The sequence below is a fragment of the Entelurus aequoreus genome, linkage group LG02 (assembly GCF_033978785.1).
Source record: "Entelurus aequoreus isolate RoL-2023_Sb linkage group LG02, RoL_Eaeq_v1.1, whole genome shotgun sequence".
Classification (NCBI taxonomy): Eukaryota; Metazoa; Chordata; class Actinopteri; order Syngnathiformes; family Syngnathidae; genus Entelurus; species Entelurus aequoreus.
Genome location: NC_084732.1, coordinates 56,810,737 through 56,827,379, shown reverse-complemented (window position 1 = coordinate 56,827,379; position 16,643 = coordinate 56,810,737). Strand labels below are relative to the sequence as shown.

The 16,643-nt window shown below is 40.3% G+C and overlaps 2 protein-coding genes across 3 annotated transcripts in view; one reads left to right on the top strand and one right to left on the bottom strand.

Annotated features, from left to right (window-relative positions):
• Positions 1-16,643, bottom strand: part of large2 (LARGE xylosyl- and glucuronyltransferase 2) — a 161,682-nt gene that overhangs the window by 110,193 nt on the left and 34,846 nt on the right. The window lies entirely within an intron of this gene.
• Positions 9,819-16,643, top strand: part of LOC133636079 (uncharacterized) — a 56,081-nt gene continuing 49,256 nt past the window's right edge. The window contains exon 1 of the mRNA XM_062029732.1: positions 9,819-10,126. The gene's annotated coding sequence lies outside the window, so the exon portion shown is untranslated. The remainder of the gene's footprint in view (positions 10,127-16,643) is intronic.

Here is a 16,643-nt window from a genome sequence, read left to right as displayed (position 1 = left end):
AGTAAGAAAACAACAAAATATAAATGTTTTGGTTATTTATTTACCAAATTTTTAAACAAAGGCATAACATACATATACACACAGGGTCCATTGCCAGGGTTAATGTGGTCAACATATATAAAATAAAAACTAAATAAGATAAGGCTCAGAATGGTTTCTTAACAAAAAGTGCTTTTTTTGATTGATTGATTGATTGATTGAGACTTTTATTAGTAGATTGCACAGTACAGTACATATTCCGTACAATTCACCACTAAAAGGTAACACGCGAATAAGTTTTTCAACTTGTTTAAGTCGGGGTCCACGTTATTTAACATTAAACTGCCTCAAGTTGTTGCTCAGATTAAATAAAATGCCAAAGCTTTTCTTCTACATATAAAAAGTGCAACATTAAACAGTTTCAAGTCAACTCAGCCTCAGATTAACTTTGATTAACTCCCAGCCTGGCTAACTTGGCAGTAAGAGGTGGGAGCTGTTTGTTCATCTTTATCTTTGTTGAAGCGATGTTCACTTGGGGGTGGTGACGCTTCAAATGCGTTAGCATGTTTGACGTGTTGGCAGAAGCATGCCTTACCGCTGCTGAACAGTGTCGGCAAACCTCCGTCCTCTGCACCGTGCAGCCGAAGTGTTCCCAAACAGGACAATTTAACGAGGCAGGAGGGTCTTCCAGCTCTGGCTTTTATATGTTGTCGTAGCCCGGTCGTTGCTAGCATGCCGTGTGTTGTGCCTCGATGTGCATTGTTTACACAACGTGCGCTACGCTACTTAATATGTCCGTGTGGAAACTCGTTCGGTACACCTCCGGACCGAACCGAAACCCCCGTACCTAAACGGTTCAATACAAACACACATACCGTTACACCCCTACCATTGACGGGTAAAGTGAAGTGTGTTAACCCGACGAAAACATTGACGCTGAAGGGAACGTCTGCCCTGTGCTCCTTGACGACGGTCTGCACCGGAGCAGAAGAGCAGGACAGGTGTAACAACTACATTATTACCTGTCACTATTTGAACTCCTTGTGCAGATCTGAATAATTATTATTTAAATGTATAGCTAAGTTTGAAGCAAAGGTGGTAATACTAAACGCCACATTTGGCAAGGCGTGTTTTAAAGCAACGCTTGAAGCGTGGCGCCTTCCTGTTTAAAACGTCACCTTTACCGTTACTTTTGAAGTCCAAATACTTCCATATTGCGCTTCACGCACCCTCTTTATTAACCAGTAGAATTGTCGTTTTTTGCCATTCTTCCTCTCCAAGATGTTATTGTTGTATCCACTTTGTGTGTGCGTTTTGACACACTCAACATCATGCGCCTCGGCTCTGTAGTCACCGCCACACAGCGGCACTCAGATGAAAGAACGGTACCGGTACTTTTCAAAGGCAGTATAGTACCGATTTCAATCAATTAGTATCGCGGTACTTTATTAGTACCGGTATACCGAACAACCCTAACCTCTATTATGAAGTACCAACCAGAAGAATGCAATAGCCATAAGCTATGACTAAACACAGCGCTTCATCGATTGGGTGACAGAACATGCATGTGCAACATAGAACCACAATGTTTTCCTTTGGATTCATTTGATAATTATTTATTTACCTCACTAAATCAAGAACACATTATAGGCATGATTTACTATAGAGTTTGTAGGTATTAGAACATGTGCAAATTTGATAATGCACGCAAATCATCTCTTAATGATCATCTCTTAATGAGCAAAACAGAGATTGAAATCCATTTTGCGTCTCTGTCTTCATGTATATGCAGAATAAAGATGCAACTCCTCTGGCGTGAGGGCAGTCTCCCTCACCTATCTCTAATTGGCAATCTGGCAGTGGTGTGCCATCAGGGCCAGCAAGGCTTTTTCTGCTGACCTAACAAAATGACAAAATGGCGGCGCATGAGAATGCAGCGGCTCTGCTAACGCTCTTGGGAGTGTAGAGCGATTTGGCAAAAAACACCCGTCATTTCTGTCAATTTCATGGCTGGCTCAAAGCGTGAACACGCTGTGATCACATATGACCGACAGACAATTCTGGATGTGGATGGATCGGGTCGTTATAGACTGAAAGATGCATGTACGGTGGACCTCCTCGCTAGCATGGGAATACTTCATGGGCTACATCGAGCGGCCTTTGTAGCAGCGGAGTCAAGTGCTAGCGGTGACCGCCAATGGAGACGACATAGGCGGTGCGAGCGGAAGCAGAAGCGGGGATGCCGAGCTGGGCTAACAACAAAGAGAAAAGCTAACCAAAGAAACGTGGAGTCTCCGGGTAAGAAGCCATTTAAACTAGAACTAGCCGGCATCAGGCTGGATAATCCCTGCACACATAGCAATTCTCTTAGAATAAAACACAACTCACATAATGTTTTTTCTTTTGTGACCGTGTCAGAGGCAGACATACATTGTACTGAGGTAGCTAACTATGATGCGTTCAGTTTATCGCAACATCAAGCAAACAATCTGAATATCCCCGTCGTATCAATTCCTAGATATGGTCGAAACTATTTAAAGTGCAATACGCATAATAAACGCAACATTATTAATATTGCTACTTCGGATAATTTCAACAAACAATCCTCAAAACAGCACACTACCTATAATATGGGCTTTTTAAACATAAGATCATTATCTTCCAAAACGCTATTATTTAATGAAGTCATTAGAGACAACAAACTTGACGTCGTTGGTCTCGCCGAGACCTGGCTCAAACCAGACGATTTTTTTGCGCTAAATGAAGCATCTCCTCCTGGCTATACCAATACACATGTTGCCCGACCTCTTAAAAGGGGAGGGGGTGTCGCACTAATATACAATGAAAACTATAATCTTACACCTAACCTAAATAATAAATATAACTCGTTTGAGGTGCTCACTTTGAGGTTTGTCACACCGCTGCCTCTCCACCTGGCTGTTATCTACCGCCCCCCTGGGCCCTATTCGGACTTCATCAGTGAATTCTCAGAGTTTGTTGCCGATCTAGTGACGCACGCCGACAATATAATCATAACGGGGGACTTTAAAATCCATATGAATACCCCATCGGACCCTCCATGCGTGGCGCTCCAGACTATAATTGATAGCTGTGGTCTTACACAAATAATAAATGAACCCACGCATCGCAACGGTAATACGATAGATCTAGTGCTTGTCAGGGGTGTCACCACCTCTAAAGTTACGATACTCCCGTACACTAAAGTAATGTCCGATCATTACCTTATAAAATTCGAAGTTCTGACTCATTGTCAACAAACTAATAATAATAATAATAACTACTATAGCAGCCGCAACATTAATGCTGCCACAACGACGACTCTTACTGACCTACTGCCTTCGGTAATGGCACCATTCCCAAATTATGTGGGCTCTATTGATAACCTCACTAACAACTTTAATGACGCCCTGCGCGACACCATTGATATTGTAGCACCGCTAAAGCTAAAAAGGAGCCCCTAAAAGGCGTACCCCATGGTTTACAGAAGAAACTAAAGCCCAGAAATTATCATGTAGAAAGCTGGAACGCAAATGGCGTGCGACTAAACTTGAGGTTTTCCATCAAGCATGGTGTGATAGTTTAATAACTTATAAACGCATGCTTACCTCAGCTAAAGCTAAATATTACTCAAATCTCATCCACCTCAACAAAAATGATCCTAAATTTCTGTTTAGTACAGTAGCATCGCTAACCCAACAAGGGACTTCTCCCAGTAGCTCCACCCACTCAGCAGATGACTTTATGAATTTCTTTAATAAGAAAATTGAAGTCATTAGAAAAGAGATTAAAGACAATGCATCTCAGCTACAACTGGGTTCTATTAACACAGATACGACTGTATATACGATGGATACCGCCCTCCAAAATAGTTTTTTCTCTCTTTGATGAAATAACATTGGAGGAATTGTCAAAATGTGTAAATGGGACAAAACAAACAACATGTTTACTTGACCCAATTCCTGGGAAACTTATCAAGGAGCTTTTTGTATTATTAGGTCCATCAGTGTTAAATATTATAAAGTTATCACTTTCCTCTGGCACTGTTCCCCTAGCATTCAAAAAAGCGGTTATTCATCCTCTACTCAAAAGACCTAACCTCGATCCTGATCTCCTGGTAAACTACCGGCCGGTGTCCCACCTTCCGTTTGTCTCGAAAATCCTCGAAAAAATTGTAGCACAGCAGCTAAATGAACACTTAGCGTCTAACAATCTCTGTGAACCTTTTCAGTCCGGTTTCAGGGCAAATCACTCTACGGAGACAGCCCTCGCAAAAATGACTAATGATCTATTGCTAACGATGGATTCTGATGCTTCTTCTATGTTGCTGCTTCTTGATCTTAGCGCCGCTTTCGATACTGTTGATCATAATATTTTATTAGAGCGTATCAAAACGCGTATTGGGATGACAGACTTAGCCTTGTCTTGGTTTAACTCTTATCTTACTGACAGGATGCAGTGTGTCTCCCATAACAATGTGACCTCGGACTATGTTAAGGTAACGTGCGGAGTTCCCCAGGGTTCGGTTCTTGGCCCTGCACTCTTTAGTATTTACATGCTGCCGCTAGGTGACATCATACGCAAATACGGTGTTAGCTTTCACTGTTATGCTGATGACACCCAACTCTACATGCCCCTAAAGCTGACCAACACGCCGGATTGTAGTCAGCTGGAGGCGTGTCTTAATGAAATTAAACAATGGATGTCCGCTAACTTTTTGCAACTCAACGCTAAGAAAACGGAAATGCTGATTATCGGTCCTGCTCAACACCGACATCTATTTAAAAATACCACCTTAACATATGACAACCAAACAATTAAACAAGGTGACTCTGTAAAGAATCTTGGTATTATCTTCGACCCAACTCTCTCGTTTGAGTCGCACATTAAGAGTGTTACTAAAACGGCCTTCTTTCATCTCCGTAATATCGCTAAAATTCGTCCCATTTTGTCCACAAGCGATGCTGAGATCATTATCCATGCGTTCGTTACATCTTGTCTCGATTACTGTAACGTTTTATTTTCGGGCCTCCCTATGTCTAGCATTAAAAGATTACAGATGGTACAAAATGCGGCTGCTAGACTTTAGACAAAAACAAGAAAGTTTGATCATATTACGCCTATACTGGCTCACCTGCACTGGCTTCCTGTGCACCTAAGATGCGACTTTAAGGTTTTACTACTTACGTATAAAATACTACACGGTCAAGCTCCTGCCTATCTTGCCGATTGTATTGTACCATATGTCCCGGCAAGAAATCTGCGTTCAAAGAACTCCGGCTTATTAGTGATTCCCAGAGCCCAAAAAAAGTCTGCGGGCTATAGAGCGTTTTCTATTCGGGCTCCAATACTATGGAATGCCCTCCCGGTAAAAGTTAGAGATGCTACCTCAGTAGAAGCATTTAAGTCTTATCTTAAAACTCATTTGTATACTCTAGCCTTTAAATAGACTCCCTGTTTAGACCAGTTGATCTGGAGTTTCTTTTCTTTTCTTTTCTACTGTGCTCCAAACCCGGGGTGGACCGCTAGCCTGTTCATCAGATGGGGACATCTCTACGCTGCTGACTCGTCTCCACTCGGGATGGTTCCTGCTGGCCACACTATGGACTGGACTCTCGCTGATGTGTTGGACTTTCACAATATTATGTCAGACCCACTCGACATCCATTGCTTTCGGTCTCCCCTAGAGGGGGGGGGGTTACCCACACATGCGGTCCTCTCCAAGGTTTCTCATAGTCATTCACATTGACGTCCCACTGGGGTGAGTTTTCCTTGCCCGTATGTGGGCTCTGTACCGAGGATGTCGTTGTGGCTTGTACAGCCCTTTGAGACACTTGTGATTTAGGGCTATATAAATAAACATTGATTGATTGATTGATTGATTGAACATAAATCATGATCATAAATTAATAAAAGTTAATTATATTTTTAATTTACTTACCATGAATATATAAAAGTATTCATCATTCTCTTCATGCCATTGTAGGCTCCAGTGTTGCTTGTTTTAATGTAAGAACTTTTATCCAATCAGAATTCAGCTAGCTTGTTGCCAGCGCTGTGTGAATTCTGCCGCAAGTGAAAGACACAACCTAGCTAGCTGCTAAGCTAAGGAAGCTAAGCTCATCACGGTTGAAAGCAACTACGCTCCGAAGGCATCTGCTCCCTTACACTGCTGCTACTGCTCCGAAGACAGCAAGAACTCGACTCGGTGGAAGAAACAACGTGAGTATGGCTCCCTGCTCTTCGTGCACTGTTTTCATAAATAGGTTGGCCCTACTAGAGGACCGTGTCCGCCAGTTAGAGCAAAGTAATTTCGTAACTTTAGATGCTGCGGCCTACAAGCCACGGTGAACCAGTTGAGACGCATAATAGATTTAGCCCTTTCGCTAGTCCTACACCCCAGTCTATCGGGCACCACACCTTAGTCATAGGGGACTCCATTACCCGGAACATACAGCTTAGTAAACCAGCCATAATTAAGTGTATCCCCGGGGCCAGAGCACCTGATATTGAAGCTAGTCTTAGGGAGCTGACTCGCAACAGGCCTAGTAAACATGTTTGACAGGCTAATCACACCACTAGTTACATGAACATAGTTGTACACGTCGACTCCAATGACACTAGGATGAGACAGTCAGAGATTACAAAGAGGAACATAGTTAGGACTTGTAATCTCGCTAGAAAGATGTCCCGGCATTAAGTACTTGTCTCTGGCCCCCTACCTGCGAGAGGCAATCTGGTGAGAGGTCTAGCATGTTAGTCTTACTTAACAAGTGGCTGGCTAGTTTTTGTAGAGAACAGGGACTAACTTTTATTGATAGTTGGCCCTCTTTCTAGGGCAAACCGGGCTCTCATAATGATTGTGAACAATAGGCAAAATTCCAAAATTTGCAGCTCCACTTTAAGTGTTAATAGTTTGGTTTTCTTCTTTATAAAGAGTTGGGCAAAACAGTGACTCCTTTGAAGACGACTTGACATTATTTTCAATGTATTGATCCAACTATTCTAAAATGGGCATGTCTCAAAAAGGAATGGAATCTTCATACAAGTAATCATAAAGCGTGTTAGGTGACTGTTACTATTTTGTTACTTTGCGCCACATGGCGATAATATTGTTGCGTCAGTCAAGCACAAGAAGAGGGTGAGGTGACTCGCAGGCATATAGACACAGTAACGTTAGAGATCAAAAATTAAACATAAGACCCTAAATATGGCTGTAATTCCATCCATCCATCCATTTTCTTCCAGCGCCCCCCGCAACCTTCGGGGTTGCGGGGGGCGCTGGGGCCTATCTCAGCTACAATCGGGTGGAAGTCGCCACCTCATCACAGTGGCTGTAATTCATTATTTGCAATTAACACAATAATTTGACACATTTGACAATGGATACATGGAATTAAAAAAATACTTTAAAATGTAAACAAATAATAATTTTATGGGCATTCTAAAGGACTGTTTTACAGGGTAACTATGTTTCCATGCACTAAATTAGTCTGATTTCTCAAATAGTTCGGCTCAAAAGATGAAAAGAACTTAATCAAATCATGTTTGGCTTTTGAGAAGTCTGACTAACACACCTAGATTATGCGATTGAAAACCAAATCTCTCCAGTTGGTGTGTGCTGCCCGAGGGGACCGTTTGTATCGGGCATGCCGGAAGCGGATATCGTTTAATAAAAACATAGGCAACAACTGGAATGAAGAGGAGACTACTTGCTTCACAAGTTAAAATAACATTTTGAAGTCCATCGATGGGAGACAAAAAAAGAAACCGAGATGTATTTAAAAAGGTAGATGAGGGAATGGAGAATACCGGCCTTATTCAGACTCGAACAAAAACGACATGGAAGAGAAGCAGGTATATTAAAAAGCAAAGAAGAAAGTGTACGCAATCCTCCACACGCTGCATTTGTGCATTACAAACTGATTAGCAATAACTCTGTGTTCCGCACAACTGGTGAAGAGGGCGCTAACTTTTCTTTCTTTCACAATTAATTAACCTCTTAAAGCCCAAGCTGTTTGTTTACATTATTTTTTTATTTCTCTTTGCTATTTGGGCTTATAGGATCCTAATTAGAATAAAAACTAAAAATCATCTTTTTATATGATGTACTTAGTCCATAAGTAACAAACGTGTACTTCATGTATAGTGACATGCTCATTTTTATTTTTACACTTTTTTTTTCCAAATTCCATTGTATGTTATACTCTTTTGATACCACCAGATAGCAGTATAAGTGTCCTTATGTCGGCATAAGACCCCAATTCAGTAGTTGTGTGGAAATAAGAGCTAAAAGGTGCTGTCCACGCATGTGGCCCTAAGGCTTTTAGAGGTTAAAACTCCTTGCAGCCATCCTCAAAGCTTATTGAATGAACTTTGAGACATTCAAACGTTTTCCTCTCATTCCCTGACCAAAAATGTATTCCAAAAATCTCTCCCACCAGAGCTTCTTGGCGATAGTGCCATGTTCGTAGCACAATCTCGCATCATTTTTAATGCTGTCTGCTTTTTGACAATAGCATAGCCATTAGGGACATAATATTTGTAACCTATGCCATTATTGCAGTGGACATCCAGTACAACACGCACTGGGGTGTTGACTTGTAAGGAGCCACATATGTTTTGTTTTTGTTTTTGTGACGTCATAGGTCAGCGGAAAAAGCAATACATTTATCCGCGCTAAAAGTAAATAAGCGGCCCCCAGTGTATGAGAGGCACACACAGTATGACCAATAGTCACATTAGAGAGAGTGCATGGACACTAGGACTTCACATGTAGATGTGAAAATACAAAAAAGCTAACTATTTGAGAAATCAGACTAATTTAGTGCATGGAAACATAGCCGGTGTCATTGTAAACATACGACCACAGAAGCTGGCAGAGATACAGTAAAACAACCTCTCAAACAGTAGTCTTCAACTTTGTTGAAATCATAAAGAACATTTTAAGGTTTCAACTAGAGATGTCCGATAATATCGGACTGCCGATATCATCGGCCGATAACTGCTTTAAAATGTAATATCGGAAATTATCGGTATCGGTTTCAAACAGTAAAATGTATGACTTTTTAAAACGCCACTGTAAAACCAGGGGAGACAGGACCTTCTCTGTGGTTGGCCCTAAGATCTGGAACACTCTGCCCCTCCATGTTCGAGTGTTTTAAGTCTCGTCTTAAGACCCACTTTTATTCTTTGGCTTTTAACACTACGTGAGTTGTGTGGTCCTCTGTTGTCCTCTGTGTTTTTAAAATTTTGATTTCTATTTACTGTTTTAATTGGTTTTACCCTTTAAAATCATTTTTAATCATATTTATTTTATATTGTTTTGTTTTATATGTATTTATTTTTTGTTTTTATTCAGTCATTGGTGGAGCTAAGGATAATATTTGAATATTGTTTTTAATATTGTTGTGCAGCACTTTGGAAACATTTTGTTGTTTTAAGGCCTACTGAAACCCACTATTACCAACCACGCAGTCTGATAGTTTATATATCAATGATGAAATCTTAACATTGCAACACATGCCAATACGGCCGGGTTAACTTATAAAGTGCAATTTTAAAATTCCCGCCACACTTCCGGTTGAAAAACTCCTTTGGATATGATTTATGCGCGTGACGTCACAAAGGCAACGGAAGTGGTTGGACCCCATCGGACCCGATAGAAAAGCCTCTTGTTTTCTTTGACAAAATTCCACAGTATTCTGGACATCTGTGTTGGTGAATCTTTTGCAATTTGTTTAATGAACAATGGAGACTGCAAAGAACAACGTTGTAGGTGGGATCGATCGGTGTCTTAGCGGCTAAGTACAATACTGTAATATCCGTGATATTTGCATTAGTGTACTGTGTCTTTAAGGGTTTGGGGAACGCGCATGCGCGAGTGAGTTGGCGGAGAACTTGAGTGTGTGTGAGCGTGACTTTTGGCTAACAGCAGCTCGTGTATGTGTGTGCGTTACTTTTTGAACTACAACCAGTTACCGCTTGTTAATAAAGCGATTGAGCAATTTGTTTAATGGACAATAGAGACTGCAAATAAGAAAGTTGGAGCCGGTGGAGCGGCGGACTACAGCAACACCAACACCAGGAGGTTGTGTTGTGTTTTGAGCAGGATAACAGACGCACTACGGTGAGTCTAGCTTTGGCTTCCAAACATTTGATCGATTGCCCGTACGTGCGTGTCGATATGTGCATGTGACGTACGTAACTTTGGGGAAATATATGTTTCTTGCCGACTCTGATGGCGGCCGGGGTGTCGTCAAAAGCGTACAACGCCCGCCGCCGCATCTAAGTTAGCTACGCAGCTAGGTTAGCTTCTGTTTTTTTAGCTTCGCCAAGCGGAATATTATTAATCGTGTATTTACATGTTTATGGTTTAATAGTATTATTGATCTTCTGTCTATCCATCCAGTCAGGGTTTTTTTTTATTTAGTTTCTATCTGCATTTGAGACTGGCGCTATCGCGTTGGCTACGTTGCTAGGTTGAGTTGAGTTTGAGTTTATTTCGAACATGCAAGCATACAACATGATACATCACAATTTCCAGTTTCTCTTTTCAACATGTTCGAAAAGGAGTAGGAAGAAGCAGAGCTTATTTAATCCTACCCCTTTTCTTTTACATAACAGTTGCTAAACTTTTTTGTTCACTTCCTGTTCTCAATTTATTCACAATGTACTCCATAAGTAATCACAATAAAAATAGATAGATAAATAATAATTGGTGAAGTAAGTTACATTTCATATGATGAGATAAGTAAGATTATTTTGAGAGTGAAAGAATGGATGACTTAAATAAATTCAGAATGTTTATCATGGTTCTTCTTCTTTGTACTTTGTAAACACTTTAAGTTTGAAGAGTTTCTTGAAGTGGATCATATTAGTAGATTGTTTGATTGCTTTGCTTAATCCATTCCATCATTTAATTCCACATACTGATATACTGAAGGTTTTAAGTGTTGTACGTGCATACAAATGTTTTAAATTACATTTTTCTCTAAGATTATATTTCTCCTCTTTTTTTGAGAAAAATTGTTGTATATTCTTGGGTAGCAGGTTATAGTTTGCTTTGTGCATAATTTTAGCTGTTTGCAAATTCACTATGTCGTGGAATTTCAGTATTTTTGATTCAATAAATAAAGGATTTGTATGTTCTCTATATCCAACATTATGTATTATTCTAACTGATCTTTTTTGTAACACAGTTAATGAATGAAGTGTACGTTTGTAATTATTTCCCCATATTTCTACACAGTAGCTCAGATATGGTAACACTAGTGAACAGTAGAGAATATTAAGTGATTTTTTGTCTGGGACATGTTTTGCTTTATTAATTATTGACGTGTTTCTTGCTACTTTATGTTGTATAATTTTTACATGAGATTTCCAGTTCAATTTATCATCAATCATTATACCTAGAAATTTGGTTTCATTTACTCTTTCAATTTCTTTTCCGTCTATTTGTATTTGTGTTTGACTTTCTCTTCTACTGTTACCAAACAGCTTTATTTTAGTTTTACTGAGATTCAACGATAGTCTGTTTTTGTCAAACCATCTTTTTAATTTGTTAATTTCTTCTGTTATTATTTGTATTAAATTCTGTGTGTTCTCTCCTGAACAAAACGCTGTTGTATCATCCGCAAATAGTACTAACTTTAAATCTTTTGTAACTTTACAAATGTCATTTATATAGAGATTGAATAATTTAGGTCCTAGTATTGATCCTTGAGGTACACCACAGGATATATTTAGCCTTGTAGACGTGTGTTCGCCTAGCTTCACGTATTGTTTCCTGTTCGTTAGATAACTTCTTATCCAGTTTAAGACTAACCCGCTGATGCCATATCGTTCTAGTTTTTTGATTAAAATATTGTGATTAATAGTGTCAAATGCTTTAGTTAAATCCATGAACACTGCTGCTGCACATTTTTTACTATCTATTGCATTGGTAATTTCTTCTGTAATTTCAATTAAAGCCATTGAAGTTGAAACATTAGCTCTGTATCCATATTGGTTCTCTTCGAGTATTCTATTTTTATTCATGAAACTCTCTAATCTGTTATTGAACAGTTTTTCAATGATTTTAGAAAATTGTGGAAGTAAAGAAACAGGTCTATAATTTGTAAATTGATGTTTGTCTCCAGTCTTATAAATGGGTGCAACTTTAGCTATTTTCATTTTGTTTGGAAAAGTATCTGTTTGAAATTATAGGTTACTAATATACATTAATGGTCCTGAGATCTCTTCTATAACCTTTTTTATCGTTTCCATATCAATTCCGTTACAATCAGTTGAAGTCTTAGATTTACATTTTTTCACGATTGTAACTATTTCCTCCTGTGTCACATTACTGAGGAACATGGAGTTGGGATTTCGCTCTATGGTATCATTATAGTCCTCGATTGTAACTGGGTATGGAATCCTTTCTTCCAATTTTGGTCCAATATTTACAAAATAATTATTGAAGCTTTCAACTACTTCCTTTATGTTGTCATTTTTTAAATTTCCGTCTAAGAAATAAGGTTAGCTTCTGTTTTTTTAGCTTCGCCAAGCGGAATATTATTAATCGTGTATTTACATGTTCATGGTTTAATAGTATTATTGATCTTCTGTCTATCCATCCAGTCAGGTTTTTTTTTAAATTTAGTTTCTATCTGCATTTGAGACTGCTGCTATCACGTTGGCTACGTAGCTAGGTTAGCTTCTATTTTTTTAGCTTCGCAAAGCTGAATTATTAATCGTGTATTTACATGTTCAGTCACTGTGAATGTCCATTTCGCGTTCTCGACTCTCATTTTCAAGAGGATATAGTATCTGAGATGGTTTAAAATACAAATCTGTGATACACAATAGAAAAAGGAGAGAGTGTGGAATCCAATGAGCCAGCTTGTACCTAAGTTACGGTCAGAGCTAAAAAAGATACGTCCATCACTGCCTCTCAAGTCCTTCACTGTAACGTTCCTCATCTACGAATCTTTCATCCTCGCTCAAATTAATGGGGTAATCTTCACTTTCTCGGTCCAAATCTCTCTCGCTCCATTGTAAACGACGGGGAATTGTGAGCAGCACTACCGCTTGTGACGTCACGCTACTTCCGGTACAGGCAAGGCTTTTTTTTATCAGCGAGCAAAAGTTGCGAACTTTATCGTCGATTTTCTCTACTAAATCCTTTCAGCAAAAATATGGCAATATCGCGAAATTATCAAGTATGACACATAGAATGGATCTGCTATTCCCGTTTAAATAAAAACATTTCATTTCAGTAGGCCTTTAAATGTGCTATATAAATAAAGTAGATTGGATTGGATTGGATTGGATTGGTACACAGACGTAGGGAGAAGCGCCAATAAACCTTAAAGGCACTGCCTTTGCGTGCCGGCCCAGTCACATAATATCTACGGCTTTTCACACACACAAGTGAATGCAAGCATACTTGGTCAACAGCCATACAGGTCACACTGAGGGTGGCCGTATAAACAACTTTAACACTGTTACAAATATGCGCCACACTGTGAACCCACACCAAACAAGAATGACAAACACATTTTGGGAGAACATCCGCACCGTAATAATAATAACCAACAATTTTTCTGGTCAGTACCACCACACAGCGGACTCTGATGCTCTTTTTGGTTCCAGTGGACTACACATCATCCACCTTAATGTGAACAGCCTCTCTGGAGCCAAACTCGACCAAATCAGAGAAATGTTCCTCAACACGAAGGTAAAAATCTTGTGTTTCTCTGAAACCAAATTTGATCAAAGTATTTCTGACTCAGAGATAGAAATACAAAACTTTTCGTTTATCAGAAAGGATAGGAATAAACACGGTGGGGGCGTTTGTATGTATATTCACCAGGATATTAAATACATAACTCGCACTGATCTTAACCACAATGACCTGGAATCTGTGTGGGCGGAAATCAAATTTAAAAACGCTAAGCCGGTACTAATAGGGACTGTTTATAGACCCCCTAATCAGAGTGATTTCTATGGGGCTTTGGAAGAATGCTTGGCAGGGACAGACAACATGGAGAAAATTATAACTGGGGATCTGAACACAGATATTCAACGCAAAGATGCGCCTGTCTTCAGATCCTTCAGCAAGTTTTGTAATCTGCACGGTCTTTTCCAGCTAATAGCGCTACCCACAAGGGTGTGTGATTCCACCCAATCAACCATAGATCTCATTCTCACTTCAGACCGGCCTAAAATAAAAAATAGTGGGGTCATGATCTGTGGTCTTAGCGACCACTATCTAACCTTCTGCACCCGTAAAATAGCTAAACCTAAAGCCAATGGCCACATAACAGCCCAATCCAGATCCCTCAAAAAATACTCCAATGACAATTTCAATTTAAAATTAGATGAGTGGGACTGGTCCCCTGTGCTCGCAAGCAACCTGGTCGATGTCGCTTGGGATCGCTTCAAAACGGCGTTCCTAAAGATACTAAATGACATGGCTCCCGTGAAAACAGTCAGGATCAAAGCCCGCTCGGAACCATGGATGAATCCGGACCTATTAGCTGCCATAAAAGACAGAGACAGGAAATACTCTGAATACCAAAAATGTAAAACAGAAGTAGATAAACAACCCAATAATATCAACCTCAAATTACTCCTTTCAACTCTCAAAAAGCAATGCAATAAATTAAGAAATAAGTCAACCAACCTGACTAAATCCTTAAAAAAAAATTACATTAACGACAAAATAGAGGAAAACACGAATAAGCCACGTGAGCTCTGGAAAATTCTCAACAACCAGCTTCCTGGTTGCAGCCAGAAACTTAAAACAAGACTCACCAACATCAGCATCAAGGAGGGTGACTCCCTCATTACAGACAAAATGGAGGTAGCTAGCAGACTTAACATCTTTTTCACCAGCATAGCCGCAACTCTTGTCAACAAGCTGTCCCACCACTCTGGTCGTTTTGGTGTAGAACACATTAAAGCCTTCTACAGAAAGCTAGGAGTATCCAACGATGATTTCAAATTAGAAATGGTCACAGCTGATGAGGTGTTTAAAAAATTGAGCACGCTCCACCCTAACAAGGCCACGGGCCTTGACAATATTCCCTCCAGATTCCTCAGGGACTCTGCCTCCATCATTGCCCCGATCATCACGCACATAATAAACCTATCAATTACACAAGGCCAAGTACCAAAAGATTTTAAGATAGCAAGAGTAACTCCCCTCTTTAAAAAAGGAAGCAAATTGGAACCTGGCAACTACCGACCTGTTTCTATTCTCAGCTCCATTTCGAAAGTAATGGAGAAAATAGTTTATGAACAGGTGGATAGTTACCTTGCCACTAATAAACTCATGTACAAATTCCAATCCGGCTTCAGAACTAACCACTCCACTGACACATGCCTTCTCTATCTGACCGACCACATCAAACATGAGGTGGACGCGGGCAAATACTGCGGCATGGTCATGCTGGACCTTCAGAAGGCCTTTGACACCGTTAACCACGCTATACTGTTGGATAAACTCAGAGCAATCGGATTTAACAAAACCTCTTGGAGCTGGATGCAATCTTACTTGGAGGGGAGGGAGCAGGTGGTAGAGGTGAACGGCACCGTGTCCCCCCCCCCTCTCGGTGAGCTGTGGAGTCCCCCAAGGCAGTATATTGGGACCTTTACTGTTCCTAATATACATAAACGACATGTCATCGGCATGCGACTGTGAATTGTTTTTGTTTGCGGATGACTCTGCCTTGCTGGTATCCGGCAAGGACAAGTCACAGGTGGAGAAAATCCTCAGTGCTGAGCTCTGTAGAACTTGCACCTGGCTCGCTGACAACAAGCTATCCATCCACTTGGGTAAAACAGAATCCATCCTGTTTGGGTCCCACATCAAACTTAAGAGAGTCAATGACTTCACCATAAAAGTAGGTGACAGTGTCATCACCAGGAAAGATGAGGTCACCTACCTAGGTTCCATTCTAGAGGCTAACCTTTCCTGTGATAAAATGGCAACCAAGGTAATCAAAAAGGTTAACCAACGAACAAGATTTCTCTACAGAAGTTCCTCTCTGGTCAACAAAAGCACCTTGAGGATTCTGGCGGGAACTCTCGTTCAACCTTTTTTCGATTACGCATGCACCTCCTGGTACCCTAGCACCTCCAAAACCCTCAAATCTAAACTCCAAACATCTCAGAACAAGCTAGTCAGGTTACTTCTAGACCTCCACCCCAGATCCCACCTCACTCCTACCCACTTCTCTAAAGTAGGCTAGCTCAAGGTGGAGGACAGAGTTAAACAACTTGCACTGAGCCTAGTCTATAAAATCCGCTACACCTCCCTGATACCGAAGTACATGTCAAACTACTTCCTTAACGTAAATGACCGCCATAACCACAACACCAGGGGGTGCTCCACTAACCACGTTAAACATAGATTCCGAACTAACAAAGGTCTTAACTCATTCTCTTTCTATGCCACATCAATGTGGAATGCGCTCCCAAAAGGTATAAAAGAAAGGGCATCTCTATCCTCCTTCAAAACCGCAATAAAAGTTCACCTCCAGGCAGCTACAACCCTAAACTAACACCCTCCCCGGATTGCTAATAATCAAATGTAAACAATAAAATGCATATACTTTTTCTTTTTCTTATGCCTTCTGATCTCTCTCTCTCTCTCTCTC